Consider the following 18,863-nt stretch of genomic DNA (forward strand, 5'->3'; position numbering starts at 1 on the left):
TGAGCAGGGGCCAGGGGAGCAAGCCAGTAAGCAGCATTCCTCCATGTCCTGTGCTCCAGCTCCTGCTTCCAGGTTCCTGCCCTGAGTTCCTACCTTGGGCTCCCTGATGAACTATGACCTGGGAGACGTAAGCTGAATAAACCCTTTCCTCCCCAAGTTGGTAGTGGTCAGAGTGTTTTGTCACAGCAATGAAGAAACAAACTAGACAACCAATGTTCCACACTTTCAAGCTTAAAGAACCAAACCACATCCGATTTAACAAAGTAATCTGCAGTTTACTTTCTCTAATTTTTATTGCTTAGCTTAGGCTTCAGAAAAAAACAAATGAAAGCTATTTTAGTTTGAGTGTGCTAAAATGCATTGACTTTTGGTAAGTACATGAAAGCTGTCAATCTCAAGTATAGGTTTGCCTTATTGAAGGCCAGATTTAATGACATACTCATGTATTCATGGCAATTGAGAGCGCTCTGAAGTTTCATTTACGTTTCCTTTGCAATAACCATTATCAAACCTCACAGGAGAGTCAAATGGTTTGATTAATCATTTTTGTAGTCATGAAAAAAAATACAATATGAGGCAACCAATGAAATTATTTTTATCTTAAAGTCATTAAATATCTGTCTTTAGAGCACTTAAATAGGCACAGCTACATACTATATTTGATATTTACAGAAAGTTTGATTTAAAAATTGGGTGTCCTGATTACTTCAATATAGTAGAAATAGTGCCTGTTTCAAGCTATATTTATAGGAAAGATTTCATTAAAATGGGTACAAAATATACAAAAAGAGAGTACAAATTAAGCACAAACTCATGTAGGATGTTTTATAAAGAATCTAAGTTTATTTTTAATAATCAGTATGTTCTTCAAAATATTCTTATAAAAATGTTTGGTACCAAAATTTGAAATTTTATATACTTTTTCATTGAGGAAAAATAGTATCTGTCATAGTGACTTCATTGAGAAAAGTCCTGAACAGAACCTGTTGGTGCTTCACTGGGTAATCTGTAAGCAGAGGCCACATCTGCATTATCAAATGGAATAGAGTGCTATTGTCCACAAGGAAATCTTAGTCACTGCCGAAGTTTTTGTATTCATTGGAGTAGCAGATAAATCAAACTGTGAGTGTTTACCCCTGATAAATAAATGATTAAACAATGTTGGTTACTGGCTTCCTTGTAACACCCCGGAAGGAGCTACTTTAACTGGTTACAAGACATCACAGTGATGATACTTCATAAAGTATGGAAGCTTGAGCTGTGGCTTTACCTGAGTAGTGAGGTAATGCCAACTCAGCAGCAGGTCTGTGTGAACAAGTCTTAGCTTTTGGATTGCTTCTGTGGAGGAAATAGATGGAAATGTGAAGCTGAGCCTGGTTGCCTTATTTCCTGCCCAAGATTGAGCAGATTTGACGAGCCCTAATAAAAACACTAGTGGGAAACTGGCCCAGAACAGATCCAGCTAATATGACACAATACAAGTTAGACAGAAACTGGTGACTGAACAGGACTTGGGAGAAAAAGAGGTTGCAGCAAAGATGGGAGATGGGGAGGGGCAGTTGGATATCCAGAAAATGCAGTTACCTGAGAATTAAGCAAAAACTAAAATTGCTTATTTTCATTCAGTTTTTATTTAAATTAAATTATGAGACTAAAATTTATATAAATGAATAAAATGAAAATGGCTGGTATTCTTTTTGTTCTGGTTTTGTAAATGTGAGTAACAAATGCTAATGTTTTTATAACATATGTAAAACTCTTAGAAGAGTGTCTAATGCATGGTAAGAGCCCAGTAAATGCCAATTACTGTTCTATTTAATAAGGGCCAAGGGATCATCTGCTTCTATTTGTTTCGTTTGTAGGCAAAGATTCTATGAGAAGTTTTGAAAATGAATGCAAAAAATAATAACATCTAAGCATAATGGCAGATTCATGCTCGTGATGAATGCATTTTATTGATTTTAATACAAGATTGACTAATGTATTCTCTAACCTTACAATAAGAATTCCAAAGTTAATACAATCTAGAAACGTGCTTATCATCTTGAGCATCAGGTTGTTGTCTGCATGGCAGGTCAAGGACTGAATGTAAGTCTTCCACATGCTGTAAGATAAATATGGCTCCTGATATCATCCTCCTGAGTCTCAGGTTTAGTTTCAGTTCTTCCATATAGAATTTTGATCATTTCTTTTTCCTTTTACTGATTTCAAATATTTTAAAAGTTCATGACAACAAATTATTTTAAGATGCATTAGCTAAATTTACACTATCCTCAATTTGTTTTCTGGGCAATATAGTTAATATATTTCTAGAAATGATAAGAATATGTCTTTTACATTTAAATTTCATTTTATTTTTATTTTATTTATTATTTTTATTTTATGTGTTCGAAGGTATTGCCTGTGGCTATGTAAGAACACCCATGTGATGCAATGCCCATGGAGGTCAGAAGATAGTGTCAGATCCCCTGGAACTGGAGTTACAAATAGCTGTTAGCTGCCACCTGGGTGCTGGGAAACAAACCGTGATCCTTTGCAATAGCAACCAGCTCTTAACCCCTGAGCCATCTCTCCAGCCTCTAATGTCATTTTCTGTTTAAAATAACCGTAAAAATAGTAAGCATCCTTACTGCATTTGTCAAGTACAGTGCGTTGCAGGGAATCTCCTCCCCTCAGTCACCCCATCCTTCTGCCTGACTAAATCCATCCTCCTTGTATATAGGCACCCCCAACCCCATCCCATCTCCTGACTGTTTTCAAATGACATGAGTCCTTTGACCTTTCCCCACTTATTCAGCAATTTGTCGTAGCCCTCTTTTGGGCCTCTCTTTCTAGATTTTGTAGACTATAACCACATTTACACCCATTTATAGACAGACATACATACATACAATACAAGTAGGTGCTGCATATGGACAAGAACACACGTTTCTGTGTTCCTGAGTTGGGGTCATTAATACAAGAACAATGGTTCAAAAAATGTGCTGACAGAACGAATTGCACTAGCATTACAGAACATATGTTAAACATTCAATTTTACATAAAAAACTGAAAAAAAGGCTGTTGTAAAACTCAAATTATTGCATTATAAAATGTTCTCTGGTTCTTTCTCATGGTGGTGTGGACTTGAGATTTCAGATTTCTATCATTACAAAGAAGAAGAAAGAAGTAAATGCATTACAACTTTTAGGAAATCGAAAGTTATTTTTGACCCTTACAACTCCACTGAAGTGTATTTTATTGCATGCTTTTTGCGTAAAAGTAATGGTTATGCCAAATTAATCCACGGGATTATCACAGTTCCATTAATGCAGTCTTAGAGGAAGTGTGCATTGAACAGTCACGCTGCACAGTTCACAGAAATTCAAAATTCTTTTTGCATTGTTTGATTTTTACATTTTTCATTTGTAGTTCATCTCTATAGAAGAAACGTTACATTTTCCAGAACTGTAGTAGGTTTCTTCACAGAAATGTAATAATTCATATTCTTTAATCAGTTTTAACTGCAAAAAATAACATGTAGCATTAAACTTGTAGTCATCAAGTTTTAACTCTTTGTCAGTAAACAGTTCCAAAAACTTTTGCTCAGAAAGACAAGGCACTGAAATGGAGTGACAGCAGAAAACAGACGCGATGTCTTCAAAGAACATGCGCTCATTAGATGTGACATCCAGCAGTAATTTATAAGAGGTGAATTTTTCTAAGTATTACTCTAACCATTCACTCTCAATTTTATTTCTCATCTAAAATCATCTTTGGTTTTTTTTTCTTCTAACTAAAACCATTTTAACTATCTACATTCTATGGACTGCAGCTTGTGTGAATAACTATAAAACTTAAAACCAAATGAAAAAGAACATAATAATTAAATATCAGTTAGCCAACAGGGAAAATGACAACCTACAGTAAATTAAAACTGCCCATAGCAGTACTAAAATAAATCCCAAATTTTTATTTATTGTTTGAGAATTTCATACATGAATGTAATGCATTTTGATCAAATTCACCCCCTACTTCCTTTTCTGAAATTCCTCCCATACCACCATCACTTTTCCCTCCCAACTTCATGAACTCTTTAACCCTCTGAGTCCACTCAGTGCTGCCTGTATACATGTGGGTATAGAGTCATCCAGCAGAATGTGGGCAGCCTATCAGGTCCACATTTGAAATAAACTCTCCCTCCCCCCGCACCCATCAACTGGCACAAGCTCCTCAGCCAGGGGTGAGACATCCAAAATTTTGAACTAAAACTCTTTTAAGTAATATTGCACTTCTAAAACCTTGAGTTTTATAGATTGCACCATAACAATAACTTGCAAATTGCTTCCTTATATTTAATTGGATCTATATAGGTGTCCAATGCTAAGTATAGAGCTTTCTCAGCTGTTTCTCCTCGCCATCTGGAGAATGTGTTCCATTAGAACAAAGCATGATTTTGCAGTGTTCTGCCATAAGTTATAGTACATAGAGATATGGAAATGAAGAGTGATTCAAAATTATTTTTTCCCTCTCTAACGTCCTCCAATGGTATTGCATAACACTGCTGAATGGGCTTATTTCTTATCAGTCCTATCTAGTATATATTATATACTTAGGCTTTATACGCACACACACACACACATATGCACGCGCGCATTCGCACACGCGCGCGCGCACACACACACACACACACAGAAATGCAACTTGGTTTTTTTCAGACAGTCTTACTATATAGCCCTGACAGGCCTGAATGCACACATTTTGTAGCTGAAGACGGCTTCAGACTGCTGATGATCTTCCTACTTCTGCCTCTCCAAAACTTAGATTACAGACATGTGTCACCATGCCTTGCTTTCTAGTATATTTTTTGTTGGGTAACCAAATTGCTTTTCTGAAATGCAAATCAAATGGTTAAAATAAAATCCCCACCACAAAAATACATCTATCTACCAATCTATCTATCATCTTTCTGTCTACCTATCTACTTACTACATATCTGTATTCTATCTATCTATCTATCTATCATCTATCATTGAACTATCATCTATCATCTCTGTATCATCTATCTATCTATACTCCGCCATGAAAAAGAGATGTATTTTTTAAATTAGTTTTGAAAAGTCCTTATTCTTGCTTCATCCTGCTGTCCCCATGACCCAGGCTCTCATTCCTCATGAGTCTGGGGAAAGGTTTTGGACTAGGAGCACTGAGTGTGGAGCAGCAGGTTATTTCAGGTTTTAGTTTCCACATACTCGTTCACAATCAAGTTTTTTTTTTTAAAAAAAAAAAGGCTCCAAAGCGTGACCCCACTAATTAAACAAAGAACCACGTTTGTATGTTACCATGTAGTACCCTTGATTATGGTCCCAGCTAAAAGGAGTTTATTCATATAAGCAGGGTCCCAGGAGCTTGTAGGACTCTATTTCCATATGGTCAGGCACCTCCTTTCTGGCTTTCCACTGCCTCTTCCACATGAACCTACAGCAAAGGTGTCAGCATGCGCAAGACCTGTGCAAACTCAAGCAGACCAAAACCCAGCAGAGAACTGGGGAAATGGCCAGCAGACCCCAATCTTAGCCGAAGAAATATTGGCAACTGTTACTGCTGGGCGAGAAAGAGCTGATCTTCCTAAAATGAGTGACTCTGGATAGGCTGACTAGACCTCAGTGGATGAACGTGCTCTGGGGAATGTCTGGGATACTATCTGGACACAATAGGCCTTAACACAAATGACAGAATGCATGAATTCCAGTCGGGGGCGGGGGGAGTAGAGAAGGGGGTATAAAAGTGATTAAGATGGATTGAGATGTTCTGTATGAAATACACAAAAATTCAATATAAATTGTTGTTTCATAAAAGGAGTTTGCATAAAGGCTAGAAATCTGACCCTCTGAGTCTGCATTTCCAGTCTACTTTGGATTCCCCAGGGCCCAGCCCAGCCCAGCAGGTGGTCCTGTGCAGCAGTCCTCACAGAGACCCAGAATTGCAAAGGCAGGTGCTCTGCTGTGACCCTTGGCACCCTCAGGTCTTAGTTATTCTGGGGTGTGGCTGTGTGAACCCTGTGGGAGATGTGAGGTTTTAGCTTGGCTGCCCCAGGAGGTGTCTCAGGCAGCAAGAGTGTTAGCCTCCAGGAATGAAGAGAGCAGAGCTAGAGCTGAGGAGGGACACCAGTATATATCCACTCACATCAGCACTTCCTGGTTCAGGTGCTCAGCAGAGGTCGCTCCACAGGGTCCTACAAGCTCTCTGAATTCAGAACGATCCATCTTGCTCCTGAAAGAAAAATACACAATTCAATCAGTGTAGCCAGTGGATGAGAAAAGAATGGCATATGTGAAATCATGCTAATTCCACGTTGATTGTACCAGTTCTGAGAAGAGTGATCAATGAGGGGCCTGAATCAGTCAGTTTGTTCTATAAACATTGAGCTGCTCTTTCATTTCTCTGTGCTGGTCTGTGCTCAACTATATCCAGAAAAATAAATAAGGGACAGATATTGCTCTTAGGGGCTTGACGAATGCTATTTACCATTTACTATCTGTCCGTTCAAAGTAGTTCTAATTTCAGGTTTGGGTTTTTTTTTTGTTGTTGTTGTTCCTTTTGAGACAGGGTCTCCCTGTAGCCCCAGCTGTTCTGGAACTCACTATGTAGACCAGGCTGGCCTTGAACTCACAGAGATCCGCCTGCCTCCGCCTCCTGAGTGCTGGGATTAAAGGCGGGCGCCTCCATGCCCGGCTAATTTCAGTTTTTTAAAAAAGACATTTTATCTAAGCCCTGTCTTTCTAGGAACAAAGAGTGTTCACAACACACTCTGCTCTTTAGGGAGTGTGTGTTATCTGAGTTGGGTCCTGCAGCCAGCAGAACACCCACAGGGAAATACCTAGTTAAGTTGCTATTGGGGCTGGTGGTACAGGTCTGGAATCTCTGCCAGTCTGGAGCAGAAGGATCCTAAGCTCTAGTCAGCCAGGTCAGCTTTGCCATAACCTGCCTCACAATTTAAAAAAAGAAAAGGGGCAAAGCGCTCTATTTTGCTTTCTGTCGCAGCGACAAACGATGCGACCAACATCAACTTGGAGCAGGGAGGGTTTATTTGGCAGGAGCTGAAGCAGAGCCCATGAAGGAACGCTGCCTCTAGCTTGCTCCCCTTGGCTTGCTCTGCTACTTTTCTTATGCAGCCTAGGCCCACCTGGATGGTACTGCCCACAGTGGCTGGGTCCTTCTGCAGCAACTAGTGATAAGGAAATGCCTTCACAGACATGGCCACATGCCAGTCTGATGGAGGAATGCCTTAACCAAGCTTCCCTCTTCCCAGGCTGTCTAGTTTCTGTCAAGTTTGCTTGAGGGCCTAGTTTTAATCCCTATATTGCACAAATGGAAAAGAAAAAAATGCTAGGTAAATGAATATGCAGAACCCATGATAAGCATTTAATCAAGCATGTGTCTGGGACACGAGGCACAGCAATTCTTCCTTCACATGCTCTGACAATTTCTCTTTGATCACAGTGCAGCCACTGAAGTCTGTCATGTCATTCCAGTCTAAGTCAGGCTGGGGCAGTCTTGCTACAAGAAGTGTGTGGTCTGTGTCACCGGAATATCCCTAAATAGAACCCCTTGCTACCTGAATAAAACATATCTGTAGTAAGTCGTAAAGCATCCACCAAAGTTTGCCCTAAGAAATTAAAAATTGGACTGGGCTTATTTATAGCTCATGATAAATATGTTCATTCAGCAAAAGCAAAATATATGAAAAGCAGGTAAGGCAATGTGCCCCATCACTCCAGTGGATACTGTACCTCCCCCAATGATTGCTGCAGAGGCCTGGGTATTAGGAGCACAAGGTAAGAATGAAAAGACCTAGGGAAAACTTTGAGGACTGGATTTAGGAAATAAATTGGTCCAGTCTGACAAATTGGCATAAACAGACAGCAGCTGTAATCGCTAGGCTTAGGGAGGATTATTTTGCACTACTATATCAAGAAACTCTGGGTGTTTCAGGAATGCATACTTAATCAAAGCTAAACTTTAGTAGGTCTTTAAAAAAATCAAAAATTACAAATTTAAGAATTCTTAGTCCTTTGGAATAATTTCAAGACATTTTGAGCAATATTGCATGGTTTTAGTTGACTCAAAATTTAATTCGTATTTCTGTTTGTCAGATCATTTTAGAGAAGACCAGTTAAAAACCAACCTAGAGTGAATACTGACGTGTAATATTGTGGTAGGACAATGTATGATCATTAGGTTTTATTACTAAAGGTCTTCACTACTCACCAAATGATTTTGTTCATTGCTAACTACCATATTAATTGAAATACATGAAACAAATTTTAACATTTGTTTGTGTCTCTATCAACTTAAGTTGAAAAGGCACAATTTCAAATTCATTTTTCCCATAGAATTCTACACAAAATACATGTCATGCATGAATTTGCCAATTAGATTTCTAAATATACAAAAAGTACAGTGTGTCACAGTACAATTACTTTTCTTCTCATTAACAAACAGTCATTGAAAAAATACCTCATGTAGTTCAATGACTCAGCAAGTACACAATTTCTCAGATATTACACAATATTAAAATTTCAAACAATACAGAGATTCTTCTCTCAATGAAAGCATTTATGTTGGTTTCAGGTAACTAGAATGCCTCTCATGCTACATCTCTGGGAAACTTTTGTTGGGTACATTAGGGCTGAACCAACCCCTGGCCCTCTCATGCCTGTACCCTCGGAGCCTGTGACCTGCCATATATTCATCCAGCCTTTCCTGGTGTGTTTCCTCACCTGCAATATCAGGAGAAGGGCTTAGGTACCTGTAACTCCTTGACTATGTCTAGAACATAAAAGCTCTCATGAATGTTGGCTGAATGAATCAATCAGTTCCTCTATGACATGACTTTCATGTAGCAGAGACTTTTGTTGTGTTAACTGCTGGAAGACTGGTACCCAGCACATAGGAGATGCTCCTCTAATGTCTGCAAATAAAGGGTAAGTCTTTAGAAAGAAAGACTAAAAATTTTCTATCAGGATCCTTATAATATTCACCCAAGAATTGACTCTCTGAATACCTGTGAATCTGTCAAATCAAGAGAAATAATAACTATGCCAAGAATCAGATGAGGGTTTCTTCTTTATATATCTCTTTATTAAAAACCCATAAATGTATTTATTTATCATTATTTTTATGTGTATTTCATACAGAACATCTCAAACAATCTTAAGCATCTTTATACCTCCTGACTGGCACCGTCCCATAGACGCCCCCCCCACTGGAGCTCATATACTCTCTCATCCCTGTTACTGTCCACTGTGTGTCAGTGTTCCCAGCTGCTCCCCAGTGCAAGTCCATCCACTGAGTCCAGTCAACCTATCTAGAGTCTCTTGTTTTAGAAAGATCAGCTTTTCTTCATCTAGCAGCAATTAGTTGCCAACATTCTTTCAGATAAGATTGGGGTCTGCTGTTAATTTTCCCAGTTCTATGATGGGTTACCGTCTTGCCTGAGTTTGCATGGGACTTGTGTATGCTGACAACATTGCCATAGAATCATATGAGCAGGTTCCCAGGAGCTTGTGGGACTCCATTTCCATATGGTCATTCACATCCTCCCTGGCTCTTACAATCTTTCTTCCCCCTCTTCCATGATGGTCCCTGAGCCTTGGGTGGGTGAAGTTTAAGAAAGGGATCCTATCCAAAGACCAGCATTCAGCAGACTCTTCACCTCTACACTTTGGCTATTTGTGACCTTTCGAGTTCATAGCCCTCCACTGGATGAGGGAGCTTCATTATTGAGAAGTGAGAGATTCATTAGTGTCCTCTTTTTTACCTCTGTTCTATGTTCCATGAGCCTTAGGTATAGAGGATGCATTGCAGATGTTTCGCTTAGGCCTGGGCAATTCATAGACAATGTCCATGTATGACCAATTGTGGTACTTGGTAATAGTCTCTGGTGCAAAATGAGCTTCTTTGATGAGTGGTGACTGGGCTATTTGTCTGTAAATATAAGGATACATATTGTACATAGTAATAAATCACATTAGTCTAGTGATGTGAGAGTTTTGGAATTTTCTTTAAGATCTATGACCACTCTGGCCATGTGTATTAGGTTATGTCACAGCACCACAGTTGAGTTTCCTCCCTTTGAGTGGGATTTTCGTCGTTAGGTAGCTGTTGATTGCCCCCAAGATAAAAGTGCCACTACTGCACTAATGATGTATGCTGTGCTGGCCGCGGATGTCGTTATTTGGTCTTGAAGCTGGTGCTGGATCAACCATTGATGTTTTCCCTTGGCACTTTCATAGCATTCTCCAAACCTATGAGAGCTTGCCTTCAGAGGAAGTGGCTTCCAGGTGAGTTGCAATTCTATTTCTCCAAATTCTATGTCTGACATATGTTCTGTCTTTGGCAAATAGGGTCTTACCTTCAAGTTCTGGGAGGCTATCAAGGGCTATGGCGACAGCCTGAGTAATTTTGGGATTGCCCTAGACCACCTTGGCCAACAATTCAATAGAACTTATCTCCTATCTGGCACTGTTTCTTGATATGTAGCCATTAGCTATACACATGGACTCATATAGATATAATGTATGTATAATTTGTCAGGAAGCTGTTGGATTAATATGGCTCCCTCTGTTTTTTTTTTAATTAGCTAGGCATTATTTATCTCTTCTCTCTCTCTCTCTCTCTCTCTCTCTCTCTCTCCCTCTCTCTCACTGTCTAACCCTTCCACCATGGTTTCCCAATCTAAAATGCCCCCATTTTCCCCATTTCTCCCTTGATAATACTCTTCTCCTATGGTCTCACCTCTCTTGAGCTCCTTCTTTCCCTTTACCCCCAAGTTTCCTTGTACAACCCTCCCTCCCTCCTCCCATTTAAATAACCCCATTTTTATCCCTATCTCCCTTAGTAACACCTGTTTCCTACTGTTCTCTCTCAGGTTCTTTCTTTTCCTTTACCTCCCTGGTTCCTTTCCATTATCCTGGTTCCTGTAGTTCTGTCTGGATATATACTCACCTTTAAAGATTTGGTGCTAGGATCCACATATGAGGGAGAACATAAGTTGTTTGTTTTTCTGAGTCTGTGTTACTTCACTTAGTATAACAGTTTCTGACTCCATCCATTTACCTGCAAAATGAGGGTTTTAACTACTGAAAGTTACTCAACCATTCTGAATTACTTTTCTCTATAAACCATAACCACAGACATGTTTCCTCCTGGCTTTACACAACTGTTCAATCCCACAGGAGAAGTGTAGGACAGCTTTATTCAAGAACATGTCAAAATGAATTTTATCGGCCTTTTATTATGTACTTGACTCAGTCACTTGTCTTATTTTTGATTCAGAACAATTACAGTGTAGGCATAATTATTATTATTGTTCTGGTGTTTTACTGCTAAAGAATATAAGGAAAAAACAGATGGAATAAGCTTCAGTTGGTCTTGTTGCAGAAACTGGATTCTAACTCAGAGCTCTTAAGGTTTCCTGTTAATTCATTTTTAAGACCTAGACTCTGACTCCTTTCATCATCTAAACTCAAATTACCTTTTCAACCTTCAAAAAAATTGTTTCAGCTTTGCCACAAATGCAAGGCTTTCTGATAATTAAGCTAAATACTTACTGAAATTGATGAAATGAAGGAAGAAGCGCAGGCCAGCCCCTTACAGGAAAATACAGGTCTGAAGGAACGATCACTGCTCATGCTGCATTTTCCCCAGCTCCCCTTGGTTATGTAATTAAATTCTCCATCATGCTTTTCGGGATTTTAGGATAATATTTCAATGTCAAGTTTACTCTGCGTCAGTTTTAGTTTCAGGCATGCTTTACTGTCAGGATCAATAGCTCTTTGTAATTTCAACTTGGAGTTCACTGAATGCCTCTTGGTACCACCTGCCACCAAACTAGCTGAGCTTGGTTTTGACAGACAAGCTTCCCACTTTCTAAGTCACTAATAACACTTTGGAAATATCTTCACACTCCCCACAAATGCTACCACAAAGATTTTAAAAGATGGTCAAAAATGATAAGGTTAAGACTATGTATGTCAAGACACTCAACCAAGGCTATGTAAAGAAAGAACCCTTGTGCTGCCTCATTGTTTTAAATCCACTTTGCATTTACTGTGCGAGAGCTTGAATTGAAAGAAAGTAGCTAGGTGAGGGATTTCGCCTTTTATGTTACCTTTGGGGAACCATAGACTCAGAGACTGTGAAACCAGCACAGTGCTCTTGTAAGTAGCCTCCTCATTAGAAATGAACAGCTGAGGTAGAGTGGGTCTGCGGGTTAGGATTGAGGAGTTGCAGTGTTAAGTCTTCTTTCTTTGATTCCCTCTCTCCTTGGAGCTATATTGCTAATTACTCTTGCCTTTACTTCTTCACATCTCCTATTCAAGAGTCAAAGACTTTCTTTTCCTTCTTGAGATAAGAGTTATGCAATTTAGGAGTCTTTTAGATAGACCCACTGAAGGGGTACCCCAATTGCCTTGCCCTGCATCAATGTTCAGCACGGAAGAAGCCAGAGTGGTCTGCGTCCTGATTCCCTATCTGCAAGTTGGGTAACCTCTTCAGAGGATGGTGTGGTAAGAACAGGAGGTGGAGAGATGGCTCAGTGGTTAAGAACACTGACTGTTCTTGCAGAAGAGCTGGGTTCAAATCCCAGCACCCACATGACAGCCAACAACTGCCGTAACTCCAGTTCCAGGGGATCCTACAGCCTCTTCTGTCCTCTGCAGGCATCTGCATGACACCAGTGCACTTACCTACATGCAGGCAATACACGCGTACACATAAAAATAATAAATAAAATATTTTCTAAAAAAATTAAAAAAGAATAGGAGGTAGGAATTGGCTAGGCGGTTAGGTTAAAAAGACCCCAAAGAAAAGTAGCCAGTTTCTTGGCTAAAATTCATAATATCCTTGGGCCTCTTAGCAACATACTCTGTCCCAGAGGCCAAAAATGTCAAAATTATTTGGGAGCTTTTATCTAATCCTTAAAAGATTTTAGGGTTACCTCTTCAAAGGGGGGGAATGTTAGAGTAGCCAAAAACCCCATAAAAATAAATGAAGAAGAAAGAGTACATGAAGTTATCAGAAAAAAGTGATGGGGAGATATGGGAGGAGTTGGAGGGGAGGGAGTGGGCATGGATTTGATCAAAACACCTTATATGCATGTATGAAATTCTCAATAAATTATTTAAAAATAAAAAGAATTAAAAAGACAAGTCATATCACCAATATTGATCCAAGTAATTAGCATGCATATCTAGCACCTGATGGGTCTTTGGTGTATACCAGATACTGTGCACAAAAATTGCATATTTGCTTATGCAATTCATTCATTGAAAATACATGTTTGTGTTTCGACTATAATCTGGGCAATGTTTTAGGGACAGGAATACAGCTGTGAACGAAAAGACATTATCCATCTTTATGGAGCTTGCTTTCCTCTTTGATACACAGCATAAATAAGTAAAATATATGGCATATTAGATTGTAATAAATGCTAAGAAGAAAAATAACACAGACAATGGAGATATGAAATATTACTGTGTGAAAATGAAATTTTACCTAAGGTATCCAGGGAAGATCTCACTGAGAAATTGAATTTTTAATTGCATTTCAAATGTCAAAACCACATCAAAAGCAATAATATATAAGAGAAACATTTCACACATAATTCTCCTCACAGACACAACTTTCCTTTGGATTGTATTTCTTTCCAGGCTTTGTCAATATGTATGCAGGTGTCCCAGTTAAAACTCAGTAGCATGCTATCTCTGGCAGAGAACATGATGGACGATAACTCTGGGGAAAACCATTAGGAAAGTGGAGCTAGCCATGCAGACAACTGGAGGAGGAGCATTGTAAGTACAGGGAACAAAGGCTGGTCACACCAGGAAGGATGGTGGTCAGCGAGGCTGGGGCAGATAAAGTGACAAGAAATGCATGTTAAGCTGAAGAGGATGAAAAACCAGTGAAGTGTTTTAAACCTTCTTGGTAGGTCTTGACCTCTTTAAACTTCACATATGAGAAAAACAGGCAAAGACAGATGTGAACCACACAGAAAAGTGGGAAACATGAAACATTAAAAATTGTATCTGTCTGATGCCAAATGCCAGGACACCGCCTTGAACATATGAAGGGAAGGTGAATATAAATGTCAGCATGCAATGGGACAAACGTGGAGGGCGAGGTCAGGTCAAATGCCGAGTGTGCTGCGTTATATTGAAGAGTGTGGCTACACTTCTTGAAACAGTGCATTGTGGGCTTTTACAGAGACAAAGAGGGACGGAGAGACAGCAAAAATACCTCGTTTGATCTTGAAAGTGTTAGAAAAACCAAATCAGGGCTGGTGGTGAGATGGCTCAGCAGGTAAAAGACCACCAAAGCCTAACAACCCAAGTCTGATCCCTGGAGTCCACAGCTGAAGAAATGACTTCAGAAAAATGTCCTCTTACCTACACACATGCACCACAGCAAGTGTATACCACACACACACACACACACATACACACACACACTCAAGAAAAATAAGTCTTTATAGAGCTGTAGAATTATGATGTCTGGTACTCTATCCCCAGAACTGCAAGAAATTAATTAATTAATAAAACCATCATTTACAAATTGTTTTAGCATTTTAAAAGTTATTGACTGTTTTCATGAAAACTTACATAGGAAAAGAAGCAATGAGCTACAAGTTTAGGGACATGAATTGAATTTGATCAGGATTCCTGCATCAGCCTTCCTCTTTGAGATCCTGCCCCTGATCCACAGATTCTTTAAGTGGATATCCCAAAGCATATTTTCATCTGTGAACTCCTTCTGCAGTTGCATTCAGTGAATGGTACCATCAGTCAGTAAGCTGATCAAATTTAAAATCTCACGGTCATTCTACATTAGTTCTTTTTGCCTCCAACACAATCAGTATCAAATTCAGATGCTTATCGGTTTTCTTTGTAACTATCTTTGAACCCACAACTTTTCTGTATCTCCTTCCCACTCTTTGGTCTTTAGCAATTCACTATTAAGGACAGATTGACTCTGGCGGAAATGCGGTGGAGCCAAGCACACAGGAAAAAAAAAAAAAATGCCGTACATGTGGCACTATGCAGTTACAGACCTCTAACAAGGAATTTATCTTCAGTGACTAAAAGGAGAGAGATATTGAACCTATTTGGGAGGGGTGCATCATGACATTGAAAATTAAAACACAGATGATTTACCTTCAAACGATCTAGTTCCATCTGATGGAAGAGAAGACCTCAGCTAGTCAACAGGTGATGCTGTTGCAAAAGCCCTGTACTTAGACTGGTGTGGACTTTGAGGCACCTCTCGATTTTAGGTATGGAGAACCTGATTAGGCCATCCCCCTGTGTAAACTCCTTTAGTTGTATCCTATTGGATGAAGAACACATAGCTTAGCAGCACATTTTTCAGGACTCTTTTACATTAAGTCACTGTGAGTCTGATATGCCCCATCTCTCACTATTCCAACCATAAAAAAAAAAGAGCGAAAAACCCTTGGATTTTCTCCATCTCTGATTGATTGTCTGCTCCCCACATATAGGTCTCTTCTTTCACCTATCTCCATGGTTAGCTAACATTCATCCCTACAGCCAAATCTCCCACTTCTAATGACATATGACATGTTTCTGATTTACCCAGACCCCCGAGCTCAAGGAACAAAGTAGTGCTTGGTGTATCAAACTGTAGTTGTCATTTACTTTCTGTCATGTCCAGAGTCTATGTTCTCAAGAGAAGGCGAGTTTGCTCTCTCTGGATATTCTACAACAAAGGCCTTGCTCAGTACCTGGAAGGAGCTAACCAAAACAAGCATGGATAACCACAAAAACCCAGCAGCCAGAGTTAACATTTGTTTGGGCAATTCTTCTAAATTGGAATCAGGTGGTCCATATGCATGTATGTTCTCATTTAGTAGTATGCAAATATAGACTTGCATATTCCACATCACAAAGGAAGAAACTGAGGCACACAGAGATTAAGGAGATTTTTGAGCATTAAACCCAAGTGGCACGGATATCAAACATGAATCATATATTCCTAACCACCACCATGCTGTAGAGATTTAAAAATGAGTGTTGCATTTGTACTGTAATGGCTATTTTACCATCTTTGTCTCTATATTATAAGTGAAGACACTGAGGAAATAAACTGACTTTTTTCACATTACCCACACAGTAATAGAAAGCCAGGATTCAAATTTAAGTAGAATCTGACTCCATAGCTTGTGTTAAAAGAGCAAATGAGCCAGGCGTGGTGGCGCATGCCTTTAATCCCAGCACTCGGGAGGCAGAGGCAGGTGGATGTCTGTGAGTTCAAGGCTAGCCTGGTCTACATAGTGAGTTCCAGGACAGCTGGGGCTACAGGGAGACCCTGTCTCAAAAAGACCAAAAAAAAAAAGAGCAAGTGAATGAATGAAACCTTTTTGTCTAAGTCCCAGTTTCATTGTTGATAAATAAAAGAGCTGGAAAAAAATATCTAAATGTTCTTCCAATTCCAACATTTGTATTTTTATGTTTATATAATTTATAATATGCTAAAATAATTTATTTCTTCTTAAAACTCCCCATGTTGTTTTTGGTTTGTGATTGAGCCAGTGACCAAAATTTATTTTGTTTTTGTTCATGTCCAAATGCATTATTATAAATTATACTGGAAAGATAATATTTCAAGGAAAAGACAAAAGAAAGAGGTAATTTTTATTGCATCACTCATCAGGATTCTGTGAAGGGTGGAGAGGAGGCTGGAGCAGTTGTTGAAGTTTGTAGATCCTATCTCAGGAGCATTTCTATGACTTGGCACAATCCACTGCCGTTGGCAACTGACCTGGCTGGTTACTATTCTGCCAGTCTTACAGGCAGCCAGATGCCCAGGCCTGCCAATCCATCCTTCACCCAGCAACATACTCATCACTGCTGTTGTTTTAATCACATCAATCGTTTTCCCAATTCTGTTTTGTATCAAATCCAAGTTCCTAATTACAGGTTTCAAATCTCTCTTCCAATTATTCCTCCCTCCATATAAATGGAAACATCTCTTCTCACTGCCTGCTTTTGATACCACTCTAATGAACATGCTTGTTTCAAGAATTCGTGGTACCCCTTTGCCTTACCCCCCGCCCTCCAGCTTCTTAAGGGTTTGCTTTCTGCTTTCAAAGATTTTCAGAAGTCATTTTCTTTAACTAGCTTTTCCAAAACACCACCATTTGGCCTTGGTAGTTCTGGTCTTTGTAGAATCTACTGCAAAGTAACTAATGCAACATGTTGAGACCAGTTTACTCACATCATATGATGAAACTAGAGCACTCGGGGTTTGAGTTTCACAAAGTATTTAGGTCTCACTATGACCCATCTGTAAAATGGAGATGTTAGTACCAAACTGAATTGTTAAAAGAGTTAAACACACTTGAATTCATTTGTTACCTTCACACTGAGTTCATAGTGAGTGAAGACACTATGCTAGAAATTATATACACATATATGTGTGTGTGTGTATGTATATATCAGATCACAATGATAATCTCATCTTTGAGTGGTCAAGTATTTTTCTGTATTTTCCCATTTATCCACCTATCTATCTCAATATTAATCATAGCTTTTATGAGTACAGTACTTTTTCTAACAATTGAGGATAAATAATCAACTGAAAGAAATTAATTTGTGTTTTGGTTTTGGTGGTTTGTTTTGGTTTTGAATTTTGATTTTGATTTTCTTCCTTTTGTGGTTTCATGAGACAAGGTCTCCCTGTAGCCCAGCTGGTCTGGAACTCGCTAAGTAGGCAAGGTTGGCATCAGTATCACAGAGCTCCTCCTGCTTTTCCTTCCTAGAGCTGGGATTAAACATGTGTGCCACCAACACCAGACAACTTGTGTTTTTAATATTTCCCAACCAAAAGAAATTATGACACCCTGCTTTATCATGCACACCCTCCACCAACACTAAACAGCTTAAATATCCTGACTAGGGAAATATCAAACAGGTGTTCTAATGTTATGACAAGCTCAATGCTGGAAAGTTATGCCGGGGTTTAATATTTTACAAGAAGAGATAGTCGCATATGAGCATCACTTCAGCTGTTGATCATGTTGGAAACAGATCTTTATCAAAGAAAGAGGAGGGGATGGAATTTTCACACAGCCATTTTCTATCCATAGAATTCATTGTTCAGGACACACAGGATCTCGTGGTGATTAGAATGCAATGAAATGCCAATTTTAAAGCATGCCAATAAAGTGTTTGGCTATCTCTGTACACAGACTATAGACTGATTCAGTCTGATTCCTCCTCTACAGTGGACTCCTAAAATGAAAATCTCATGTGGAATAGCTATGTGAAACTCTTGATAATACTAAATGATTTGATCGTTGCTAGAGATACTTCACGCTTGATGACTGATTTAAGTGCTTGGCATTTTCTTGGGCTTTTTTCACAAATGAGATGATTGAAATGAATAAAAAGAACCAGTCTTATCAAAATGATTGGTTCTTTTTTGACAGAACTTATTAATGAATAATGCAGTCTACTGAGTGTGAACTTTTAGTTAATTTTTGAATTAAATGTCAAAAGAATGTTATATCAAGACCTTTGTGTGGATCTGTTAAAGATACTACAGTTACCTGATATTATTGGATAACTTTTTGGTACAGACAATATTGGTATGTGAAGGAGACAGATCGGCTGATCCCTTTTGATTTTGTTCTGATACTTGACTATACAGATGGAGAGGGGAGGGAGAGAGAGAGAGAGAGAGAGAGAGAGAGAGAGAGAGAGAGAGAGAGAGAGAATGTGACTCACATAGGCTGAAGATATAGCTGGCACTCAGCCATAGGGTGTGACAGGAAGAAAAGTCCTAGAGGGCCTCAGTCTGGGGGG

The 18,863-nt window shown here is 39.1% G+C and overlaps 1 protein-coding gene across 6 annotated transcripts in view; it reads left to right on the forward strand.

Moving 5' to 3' along the window:
* The window catches only part of Grik1 (glutamate ionotropic receptor kainate type subunit 1), a 429,122-nt gene that overhangs the window by 35,707 nt on the left and 374,552 nt on the right, over positions 1-18,863 (forward strand). The window lies entirely within an intron of this gene.

The sequence above is a fragment of the Nannospalax galili genome, unplaced genomic scaffold (genome assembly GCF_000622305.1).
Source record: "Nannospalax galili isolate Female #2095 unplaced genomic scaffold, S.galili_v1.0 scaffold136, whole genome shotgun sequence".
Lineage (NCBI taxonomy): Eukaryota > Metazoa > Chordata > Mammalia > Rodentia > Spalacidae > Nannospalax > Nannospalax galili.